This window comes from Saccopteryx leptura, chromosome 6 (assembly GCF_036850995.1).
Source record: "Saccopteryx leptura isolate mSacLep1 chromosome 6, mSacLep1_pri_phased_curated, whole genome shotgun sequence".
In the NCBI taxonomy this organism is placed as follows: Eukaryota; Metazoa; Chordata; class Mammalia; order Chiroptera; family Emballonuridae; genus Saccopteryx; species Saccopteryx leptura.
In genome coordinates, this window is record NC_089508.1 from 49725644 (window position 1) to 49738225 (window position 12582).

At 43.4% G+C, this 12582-nt stretch overlaps 1 protein-coding gene across 1 annotated transcript in view; it reads right to left on the minus strand.

The window, feature by feature from the left end:
- The window catches only part of GLCE (glucuronic acid epimerase), a 98787-nt gene extending 86411 nt beyond the window's left edge, over positions 1 to 12376 (minus strand). Inside the window, exon 1 of the mRNA XM_066341784.1 lies at positions 12187 to 12376. The gene's annotated coding sequence lies outside the window, so the exon portion shown is untranslated. The remainder of the gene's footprint in view (positions 1 to 12186) is intronic.
- Between the last annotated feature and the right edge of the window lie 206 nt (positions 12377 to 12582).

Genomic DNA, 12582 nt, shown 5'->3' on the forward strand with positions numbered 1-12582 from the left:
TTTTTTTTGTTTTCGACTGCAGTGAGAAAAGTGTTGCGTAACAGTTGCCTTTTGTAGACCTAGTGCGGCCCGCCGAACGGCTGTGATCTTGCTCTGCGGCCCACATGCTGAGTTGAGTTTGAGACCCCTGGTCTAAAGCCACTTCTAAAATGACTTAAGGCCATCAAAGAAAGCCTTTGCTTGAAATATCCCCTAATGTAAGTTATTAACAAATCAAAGAACTAAAAAATAGATTCATAGTTCTTCTACCCATTGATTTCAAACTATAGAGTAGTAGGAAATATAATGTATGGTAAAACCAAACTATCAGAGAGAAATGACTTTTATTGTGGAAAAATGATAGGAAAACAGCCAATTAGGTCTGAAATTTACACCTTGAAATGAATTTGATTTTTTCTTATGCACATATTTCTCCCACGTTCTGGAGGAGGGAGACCAAGTATGGGGCAGCTGTGTTAGGCTTGATTGCAGGTTTACTCACTGCAAGCACTTTGCCTGACTGGTCTGTGAACGTGTGGCTGTACCACGTGTGTATGGCCTATGTAAGGCTACAGGTGCTTGCGCTCAAGAGAGATGGGGGATTGTGGATGCGCAGATTGCCTGACAGCCACTGTGAGGGGCCATTTTGCTGTTTGTTTGCCTGAGAGGCAGTTTCCCCTGCCTGTGTGCTTGTCCACCGTTGTGAGACTTTATTAAACGGAATGGCTCAATCCTTTCCGGCTCTGCAGTTTTTCTATCATCTGCCCAAATCCAATCTGAACCTGCCTGGCCTCGGCCACTGGCATTACATCTGGTGTAGTGGGCAGGATTCAGAGCAGATGGGTATGGAGCCGTCGACACCCTTGAGGGGGGAAGAGAGGAGTAGCTGTTTCCGGTGGCTCTCCTGTTGGGGACTCTGGGCTGTTTTTTACAATCCTGTGAGAAGAAACCAAGAGCTCTGTGCAAGAACCTGAGAGAGGTAGAAAACTCCAGGATGAGCTGCACACTGAGCACCAACAATGGTGTGAAGCGGAGCGAGCACTGGAGAAGAAGGCTGCCTGGGTCCAAGAGTTGCAGTGTAAGATGCAGGCTGAGCGCCAACGGCACCTGGAACTAGAGCACTCTCTGAACAAAGAGTATGAGTTCACGAGTTGCAGTCTGCCCTGGATGGCTGTTGGAGAAACAAATGCAGGTTCAGGAGCTTGAGAGTCAGCTTCAGGTTGCGAGCTGACAGCCACAGGAGCTGAAGCAGGCACGGAAGGTGCAGCTGCACTCCTGCCAGTGGAGTGGCTCTGAGTCAGCGAGAGCAGGGGTTTCCAACTCCTCCTCTTCTGAGGGGGAGACTTGGGCTGCAACTGCCACCCACAGAGTTGGAGCCCAGCTAGTGGTCTCCAGGAAGGTCAAGACCCAGCAGCCAAGAGTCCTTCAGGGGAAGCCACAGCCCCCTCCCCAGGTATTGGAGCACTCTGTGGTCCAGCCCTACATCCGGGCAGAGCTGATGGAGTTGGGGGTGAAATTCAGGCAGAAACCCACTGAGCCCCTGGCAGCCTGCTTGGTGCAGCTGCGGGACATAGGAGGGTGGATGGCATCCTGCTCTCCAGAACAGAGATGGACCATAAGGCTATGAGGGCTGCTGCCTGTGCTGCTCCCCAACTAACAAGAGAAACAGACCTGTGAAAGTTATCCGAACACAGATGTGAGTAGATATGATTGTAGCCGGGGCAGATAAAGAGAAATTATATAGATGATAAGCCTAATAAAGTCTTGTTGGAGCTTTGGCGGCAGCTTGACTCAGAACAGAGGTTTCAACTGCTAAAAAAGTGGGAGAAGCGGGTGGTCCTGGCATCTGCCAGGAAAATGGCTGGCATTCAGGTTACAGGATCCCCGAGATCCGTTGTCCCAGTTCAAATAGAGGGACGGGTGGGGGCCTGAGGCCCCGTGTGAAATTGGCAATCCACTGGTCCCCTTCTAACGTGCAGCAGGTGTTGGCATGTAGAAGGTAATACAGTGTGTCCATAAAGTCATGGTGCACTTTTGATCGGTCACAGGAAAGCAACAAAAGACGATTGAAATGTGAAATCTGCACCAAATATATAAAAAGGAAACTCTCCCAGTTTCATACCTATTCAGTGTAGTTTGATGTGGGCTCATGCAAAGATTTTTTAGGGCTCCTTAGGTAGCTATCCCGTATAGCCTCTATACAGACTCGTCACTGACTGATGGCCTACCAGAACGGGGTTTCTCCACCAAACTGCCGGTTTCCTTCAACTGCTTATTCCACCGAGTAATGTTATTCCTATGTGGTGGTGCTTCGTTATAAACACGCTGATAATAAACACGCCGATATTCATGTTACACTTTGGTCACAGATTTGAATTTAGCGAGCCACAGAACACACTGAACTTTCCTCTGTACCGTCCACATCTCGACTGGCATGGCCGTGGGCTGCTCTGCTGTATACACGGTGTTACGTCACCATCTGCGCATGTGCACATGTTGCCACACCATCCTACAGAAACTGGGAGGGTTTTCCTTTTATTTGGTGCAGATTTCACATTTCTATCATCTTTTGTTACTTTCCTGTGACTAGTCAAAAGTGCATCATGACTTTACGGACACACTGTATAAACAAAAATTTGAGCACTTACTTTGTAACAGGTACTGTTCTGGATGCACTGCTTCCCCCGGTGGCAATTCTCCCAGATCGCTCTCCAGCCGTAGTGAGGTGCAGTTTTCCTTGCTCCCTTGCCCTTACTGTGAATAGCAGATTCTCCTTTGTTTATTAGCTCTTTCCCTTTTGTTCTTTTTTTGTTTGTTTGTTTGTTTGTTTACAGGGACAGAGAGTCAGAGAGAGGGCTAGATAGGGACAGACAGACAGGAACGGAGAGAGATGAGAAGCATCAATTATCAGTTTTTCGTTGCGACTCCTTAGTTGTTCATTGATTGCTTTCTCATATGTGCCTAGACCGTGGGCCTTCAGCAGACCGAGTAACCCCATGCTTAAGCCAGCGACCTTGGGCTCAAGCTGGTGAGCTTTTTGCTCAAGCCAGATGAGCCCGTGCTCAAGCTGGCGACCTGGGGGTCTCGAACCTGGGTCTTCCGCATCCCAGTCCGACTCTCTATCCACTGCACCACTGCCTGGTCAGGCATCCCTTTTGTTCTTATTTGCTTGCCTGTATGTGCGAGCCTCCAATAAACGGGTATGGCCTGACACTCTCCGGTTTCACAGTTCCTCGAATGCAATGTGGACCTACCTGGTCTCAGCCATCGGCATTACACCAAGTAATAAAGAATGTTTCTTTTTTAAAAAAGCAAAGCAAGAGAAAATGTGTAGGAACTGCTCTACAATATTTTGAATAGTTATCTTAATATTTTGAGATAATCTCATAGTACATGGTTAATAATTTATCTTAAATCATTAAATGATCATCTAGCATGTGTGAAGAACCATGGTGGAATTAAAAATTACGTGCATCTATCTAGAGAGAGAGAGAGAGAGATAGGAGGTTAATTCCTAGTTATTTAGCTAAGAAATAAATTCAAATGCCCACCTGTTGGGAAAACAGCTGTGTTAGGCTTGCTCGCTGGTATACCAGCTGCAAGCACTTTGATTGATTAGTGTGTGAGCACGTGGCAGAGGCACATCTGTGGATAGTCTATGTAAGGCTACAAGTGCTTGTGCTCAGGTGGTGGATTGCAGATTGTGCACTGCCTGCCTGCCCGCCACTATGAGGGATTATTTTGCTGTTCGTTCACTTGCTCCTGTGAGAAGAGGTTTTCACCTGCCTGTTGGCTTGTTCGCTATTGCAAGAATCTATTAAACAGTAATGGCCCAACCCTTTCTAGCTCTGCAGTTTCTCTACAGCCTCTGCTCGAATCCAATGTAGACCTGCCTGGCCTCGGCCACCAGCATTACACCACCAAAAGACAAAATTGTTCACAACAGCTTTGTTTTGAAGAGCTAAAAACTGGAAATGGCCCAAATGTCTATTAGCAGTAGAACAGAAATACACACACACACACACACACACACACACACACTCATAAAATGGAATACTATACAATAATGAAAAATAAACTACTACTAACTCTAAAAACATGGATGAATCTTACAGACACAATGTTGAAGAAAGGAAACCAGAAACAAAAGAATGATTTGATTCTATTTATATGAAGTTCAGGAATAAGCAAAACTAATCAACTGTAACGGAGGTCAGAATAGTGGTTATCTTTGAGATGTACTGACTAAGAGAACATGAGAAAGCCTTCTAAGGTCCTAGAAATATTCTATATCTCGATCTGGTTGGTGATTATATATGTAGAAATTCATGGAGATGTTTATGATGTCTGTCATTTACTGCATATACTTCTTTTAAAGTCCTATAAAATTTTTTAATAATGGAAGAAAAGGTTCTTCCTCTGCTATGCCAGCTGGAAGGGAGGGAAGGAAAGTAGAAAGGAAGGTAGAAAGGAAGGAGAGGTTAGATCAAATGATCTTCACACTTCTGCTTTAAAGTTCAATTGTCTTATTCACTCAACAAAAATTTGAGCACCTACTTTGTAATAGGTACTGTTCTGGGTGCTATGTATCTAGTATTGATAAAATGTGTAAAAATCCCTGCCCTCATGGGTCTTACATTATAGTAGAGATAAAAGGACAATAAAAATATTGAGTATGTTGGATATCTAAAAGGCACTAAAGAGATACAAAGCAGGTTAGAGGAATACAAACAGAATCTATAAAAAGAGATACTGTAATTTGCCAGTAAAGGCCTCACAGAGTGGTGATATTTTAATCAAGACCTGAAGGAAGTAGGAAAGGAGACATATGGAGATCCATAAGAACATGTTTTGGGGATGCTGAAATAGCCAGGAGGCCACTGTGATTTAAGGCAAGTGAGTAAGGGTAAGATTAAAAAAAAAAAAAAAAAAATAGAGGTTTCCCCCAGTCTTTTTGTCCTTTAACATTTCTCCAACTCTTTATTTAAAGATTGACTTAAGATAAACTTTTTTGGGCCTGGCCAGTTGGCTCAGTGGTAGAGCGTCGGCCTGGCATGCAGGAGTCCTGGGTTCGATTCCTGGCCAGGGCACACAGGAGAAGTGCCCATCTGCTTCTCCACCCCTCCCCCTTTCCTTCTTCTCTGTCTCTCTCTTCCCCTCCCGCAGCCAAGGCTCCACTGGAACAAAGTTGGCCCGGAGCTGAGGATGGCCCTGTGGCCTCTGCCTCAGGTGCTGGAATGGCTCTGGTTGCAACAGAGCGACGCCCCAGGTGGGCAGAGCATCGCCCCCTGGTGGGCACACCGGGTGGATCCCGGTCAGGAGCATGCGGGAGTCTGTCTGACTGCCTCCCCGTTTCCAACTTCAGAAAATACAAAAAAAAAAAAGATAAACCTTTTTTTATGCAGACATTTCTGTAATAATTAGCCACTCTATAGTTAGCTAATCTTCTCTGATCCTACAGCTGTATCATTCATGGCATCTTTATATACCAGCTTGCAATTAAATACAGGGTGGACAAAAGTAGGTTTTTCAGAATAAATACCATAATTAATGAATAAATAATACAAGAATGAATTTTCACATTGTCATAATTGTAAGCCTACTTTTGCCAAACCCTGTATATACTGCCTTCAACTCCCAAATAAATCAAACCTCTTCAAAACAGTGACTAGATTTTATGCTTTTTTGTATCCCTAGTACTTGGCCTATGATTGACACTTAAATGATTACTGGTAATGCAACTGCTAATAATAACTTCATCAGCCATAGGATTAGTAAATTGTGGATAAATTTTTAAAAATAAAGATGAAGGAAAGAAACCAAGACTAGGGAACTACGCGAGTAAAGGTACTGAGGCATCTCTGTGTGTCAAGATCCAAAGTTAGGATTATCTCTTGAGCCATGTCCTTAAGACTTTGAGCTCAACATCCCTTTCCTAAAGGCCACTCTAGGATTTTCTTTCTTGGGGGGGAATATTTGGCATCTGTATTCCTTTCAAATAATGGTTTAATAACACCAATGTTCACAACTAACTTAAACTCTTAACCAACTAGCTGTGTGATGTTGATCAAGTCATTCAACTTCTTTTATGCAAGTTCCCTCATATGCTAAATTAGGGAGTTGAACTAAATAGTCTCTGCAGTCTAATCAATCTCAAATTCTCTACTTTAGCCTTTTGAAAATCTAAATGGATAAACTTTACAATCTACTTCTTTAATTTATAAAATGAGTCAAGTATCTAGTAATAATTTAAAGTACAATGAATAAGCAGTCATATTAAGAAAGCAGTGTACTATTTTGAAAAAATCATAGAATCTGGAGTAAGACAGACCTGGATCTAGCCATAGCCTGTTTCTTAGTAGATAATGACCCTGTGCAAGTTATTAAATCTATAGGACTTACTTTGAAAATTAAAGGCAATGTATGTAAAACCATTATTAAGCAAATATGAAAACCCACACACACTGGCAATGATCATTTCCCATACAGAAAGCAACCAAGGTAAAATACCTACCAAATCACTGATATCCAAGATATGAACTACACAAACTACATAGTTAATAATAATTCCCTTAGCAATTTTAAATATAAGGATTACTGGTTGCCTCAAAATTTGGCAAGACTCTTCTACAAGTTTAATAGAGTGAGTCTTCTTAATTCCTATAGTTCTGAGAATCTCGCATCCTAGATATGAGAATAACTACAGCTCTAATGTCAGTATGAGGTCACTGAGGCAAAAGAATAACATAGTTTAGAAAGCCCCAAATTTTAGAAAAATAGGACAAGACTGAGATTTGGGCTTAACTCATCTCAGATATTATGAAGACATTAAAGTTGGCCTTGAGAGTTCAAATATATGAGTCAACAGTATAAAATAAGCAATAGAGCCCTAGCAGGTTTGCTCAGTGGTAGAGCGTGAACACGGTGTGTGGAAGTCCTGGGTTCGATTCCCAGTCAGGACACATAGGAGAAGCTTCTCTTCCCCCTCTTCTCTTCCCACAGCCATGGCTTGATTGATTCAAGCACACTGACCCCAGGCACTGAGTATAGCTCTGTGGAGCCTCCACCTCAAGCACTAGAAATAGCTTGGATGCGAGCGTATTTTCCAGATGGGCAGAGCAACAGACCAAGATGAGGGCTGCTGGGTGGATCCCAGTCAGGGCACATGCAGGAGTCTGTTTCTCTATCTCCCCTCCTCTCACTTAAAATAAAAATGGAGATTTAAAAAGCAATAAGACACACTTTGCATCCAGGAGGAGATAGGCATAAATAATTATAGCAAACTAAGGAACATAAAAGAATGAATCAACAAGATATAGAGAGTGAATAACTAAGTGGGGTGGGAAGTGAGAGGACCAAAGGACACATAAGACTTAAAAAGCTGAGTGCTTAAGTTATACCTCGAAAAATCAGGAGCCTTTGTCAGCAAGACAGGAAAAGGAAAGGTATTCTAAGCAGCAGGAAGAATATACGAAAAGACTCCAAATTAGGGAACAGTACAGCTCTCTCAGTGAACTGATTTTATTACAGCTTGAGATTTATGGTGAGGAAATGGCAAGAGGTGAGTCAGATGATGAAGAGCCTCATAACAATAAACAGTTTGGACTAACTAATATAGGTAAGGAAGTATGGGCTTTAAGAAAGAAGCATTCAACAGATTTGCATTTTAGAAAAATCATCTTGGTGGTATTGTAAAAGGACGGATTAAAAGGGGGGGTCAATCATTAGAGACCTCATTTTACAATCGGAGTTAAATAAGGACATTAGATTATCATATAGATATTCTACTATCGAACCAGGGATCAGAAATAAAAAACAAAAATGCTTTAACAGATAAAACTAAACTATCAAAAGGAGATAGCTTACCCTCATGAATATATATTCTAGAATCAAGTATTTCCTATGTATCTTAAAAAGGAAGAGGTTTCTAAAATTCGGTATATCCCTGCCCGGATAGCTTAGTTGGCTAGAGCACTGTCTCCTTATATGCCAAGGTTTTGGGTTCGATCCCTGGTTAGGGTATATGCAAGAAATCAACCAATGAATGCACAAATAAGTGGAACAACAGATTGTTTCTCTCTCTCAAGTCAATAAAAAATTAATTAAATAAAATTAGGTATGATATGTAAAAATTACATGGAACTAGCTACTTTTAAGGCATCTATCTCTTTTTGTACATATAATACTGCAGAGTTGCAACATAAAAACCAATGCAATAAAATCCTTGGCATTGGAATATATACTGATTATTTACAGAGACTTCTGCTTTAATTTTATACATACAGAAACTGAGGCGCTAAAAGACTAGGGAATTACCTAAGGTCATATGGTTAATGGCACAGTGAAGATGGGAATTCATGTCTTATGCTTTCCTTTTTAGAAACTGCTTTAGTATATCATATTTATGATTCTAGAATGTTGAATGATAATCCAAAAGACACTGGTATTGTAATTTTCAGCAATGTAATAATAACTATAGAACTATTTTTATGTTTCATATGCCTCATAAGCAAAACATATCTATTAGATCTGCATGTTTCACAAAAATAAATCTCTTCCTGAGGTCTGTGCTACAATAAGAACACTTCCTCCTCTGCCATAAAAACACATTTTATTCTTCTGTAGGATGTCTAAAATTTTCATTTGTCCAGCTTAGGACACAATTAAATTTGAAAGAAAGGTCTAAGATTAATTTACCTTCATATAATTAAATTTCCAACATCTTTAACATGTTTTAACATTACTTAGTTCTCAGTCTTTTTCTTATTTTGTCATGTTCCCCACTCCTATAATGTTTAGATCATTGAAATACATTTTCCCTTCACTAGTACACACAAGTAGAAGTAAAAACACAAAGAAAAAAACTGATATAGTATTTTTCACAAATTGGCAGCGACCAAAAATGTTTAATTTTTAGACTTCTCTAATTTACACTTAAGTAATGCCTGTTCATTGAAAAAGATTCAACTAATATAAAAACATAAAATTAATAAGCTGTCTTATGACCTTGCAATTTTCTCTAGAAGAATCCCCCAAACACTGATAAGTCCTTACAGACTTTTTATGCTTACATAACAAAAGGTGCTAATCCTCAAAAAGTCAATATATATTTAACACCCAAACTCTACTGATGATAATCTAATCTTTCTTTAATAATTCAGAAGGTAGATCATGATCTTGCTTGGTGTCTGGTTATCACAACAGACATCAATTATATTATCATTCAGCGGTTATTAAAAAAGTGAGCTAAACCCCAAGTACCGCTGTTTAGTTCCTCTTTATCAGCATCTCAATTATTTTATGTATGTATTTATTTTTTTTCTCTCCATGTACGTAAGTTACACGAGAGCTGGAATCATTGTACCTCCAAGCGCTTGACACCTAGCAGATAATCAAATACTTGTTGATGATCAGCATGTTTACTAAATTAAAAAAGCTGCTTTAAAAAAAATTTATTGAAAGAAGTTATCGGCTTAATTTATCATTTGTCATTCAAAAGTGAAGGGGAAAAAGTCTGCTCACATTTGGGGGGGGGGGTTGGCTGTAGTTCCAAACTATATCTGCTTAACTGATCACTTTTGATAGCTATAAAAATCAATCAAGTATTTTGGTTTGAACAATAACAACAACAAAACCTCTCCAAAGAGTTAAATATTGCTATTAGGATTTTATTGTGTGTGTTTTTTGAGATATTCTCTATTTTTAGATGAACCCCGCTCACAATTCATATACCGGACCCGAGACAGTATTCAAAGTTCATCTGTCACAGCGAGACAGTGGGGGCTTAGGAGCAGGTGGAATGCCTGGGGCTGGGCTGAGTCTCAGGACAACAGGTGCAGAGGTGGTAAGGAGTAAACAGGGAGGGGTGCCTGCTCAAGTGTCTGGGCCTAATGCCAGATCCCAGGCAACCTCCTGGACTGGAGAAGTTTAGGGGTAAGAGGCCGACTGGTACCTGGTGAGCTTAACTGCACCCTAACATCCCAACCTTCCTCTAGCTCCTATACCTTTCCCAGCTGTAGCCCTAGAATGGGGCTAATCAGGCCATAGAATCTCAACTCCTTGTTTTCCCTTCCAGAACCCCTAGGGCACAATTAAAATAGAGTTGCTCTGTCCTGAGGGCGTTAGAAAAAAGGCAGCGGTGCTCTGCCTGATCTTCAGGGAAAGGTGCAATACTGACCCACAGGTTGGAGTCAAGGTGAATAAGACTGACTTCCCCTTTCTGAAGTCTGGGCTGAGGGCACTCTGAGGGCTGGATTTACTGACCTTCCACCCCCAGGGTGGTGGTGTTGCTTGTGTCCGACACCCAAGGAGTCAGTCCTCAAGGAAGCATCCCTAGAGTCACCTCTCTAAATTTCTCATTAGCCAATGACTTGTAACTAACAGAGAGACAGCAGTATGTAGGAATAGGGGACAGGAAAAGGATTCTATTGTTTTTAAAAATGATTGCAAGATTCAAGTATTCAGCACATTATCCCTATTCTTTCTGGTTCTAAGACAAAAAAAAAAAAGACTAAGGCAGACAAAATTCTTTGCTTTGGCATACTCAAATTTGTCTGTTTACCTAAAATTACATCATTACTGTGAGTACAGGCTCCCCTGCCTGCCACATCAGACTTCATTTACAGGCCTCTATGATAAGGTAGCTATCTAACCAGAATAATTGTCAGGCAAATGCACAGACTTTTTGACCTACAGATTTCTTAATCACATACACATATATACAGGTCATTTAATTTGAATTCCACCTAAGTCTCAGCTAGTTACCAAGAATTCTACATATGTTTCACAACTAACTGTACCTTTACAATAAAACTGTTAAGCAAGATTCTCTAAGAGCTCTGTCACCTTTAAAGGTCTCAAATGACGCTGCAGAGTTCTAGCATTGGGACTTCAAATTCCAGCCTGTTACTTAAGAGACTAAATTTGAAGTTCTCCCTCTCTACAAATGCTTTAGAGAAGCCAGAACACACTTCCCAGCACGACTTGACTCTTCCTAACATTCAGGCGAGACTTTTGCGCAGATCTAATAATGCAGTATCAGTAAGGCAGATCACCTAGGGAAGGGAAGCCAAACCACCAAAACTACACATTTCCCCCATCCTCGGCGGCTCCCACGCTCAACCTGAGGACACTCACCTCCTAAAGAACCTACAGTTTACACCCCTATCTAAGGTGCTGCCAATCTTGTTCCCAAAGCAGCCAGGTTAGAACGGCCCCACAGGGATCCTGGGGCAGAGGAAAGAAAACTGCAGAACAAACCCACTATTTCTCCTACTAGACAACAAAACGGATCAATCTTCCAACTAAGCGTTGAGTGCATTATCTTGAAAGACCTGTTCCAAGATGCTGATCAGCCACAGACTGTCTACTGGGCCGGCTCAGGATGCCACTGAAGTCGCCTCTCGCTGCGAGCCGCCCCAGCGCCTGCTGAGCCGCACCCTCCATTCAAGATCACTCAGCGACCCGCTAACTCGCCCTGTCGCCCCCGAAAAGACTGAAGACTATGTCAAGTTACCGCCCCCCTCTGGGCAAAGCAAAAACCCCAGTAAAGATGCTGGTCTCTGCGGTACACCCTTCGCCCCCCGAAGCACACCAAGGCGGCCCGGCCCCTGCAGGACGCAGATAAATCGCCCTCTAGCCCGGAGACCCCTCTACACAGACCTCTTTCCCCGGAACCCTAATAAACTTCTTCCTTCCAGAAATGCGAAACGGACATCCACTCCTGCTCAAAGGATTCCCCACACCCGAATGATCTGTCCCTTCAGAGACTTACTAGCACATTGCTAAACTGAAATTTCTGTTCCCAAAGAGCCTAAGACCTCGATAAATGGACCCCTTGTCCCGGTACCCCGCTATACCACCTTAAGGAACCGCAGGACCCCGCTAAGTCTCCTATCCCAAAGACCCAGCACCTTCAACGCCACCACCCACGCCACGCAAAGCCAGCGCAGCCCTAGGACCCCCAATAAACCGCCCCTCACCCCGAGGAGCTCTGGCACCCGCTACGCCGCCCTTGGGTGCTCGCACCCAATCCCACCACACTCCCACCTCACCCCACGCACTCCCGAACCCTGACAAGCCTTGCGCCCACAGGCAACGCCGCGCTGCCGGGGGAGCCGCCCCCGTCGGGAGCCCGCCTGCCCCAGCTGCTCCGTGTCCCGGCTCCTCGACTGCTCCTCGGCGGAGACGCGCTCTGGGCTTCCTTACCTGGGCAGCGTCGGAGGGCGAGCGGACTCGGGAGCCCTGAGGAAGCGAAGGAGGCAGCAAAGAAGGGTTGGCCCAGGCCTGCGGCTGCCGCAGCTCCAACCTCTCCGCGAGCAAGCGCTTGTGTGAGGAGAGAGCCCTCCCGCTCCGCGCGCAGCCAGGAGACCCAGCCACAGCCGTGCCCGCCGCTCTTCCCGCGAGATCCCAGCCACGACGAGGGGCGGAGCCGCGGCGAGGGGCGGTAGCGGCAGCTCGAGTGACAGCGCTCACAGCGTGTTGGCGGCGGTGTAGGAGGCGGGACTCAGAGCAATTACGACCAATTATAAAATAGGAAAGGTGATTCGCCCCGCCCACTACTACTTCCCCTCCTTCGCCCTTCATCAATAAACTAGGGCCAAA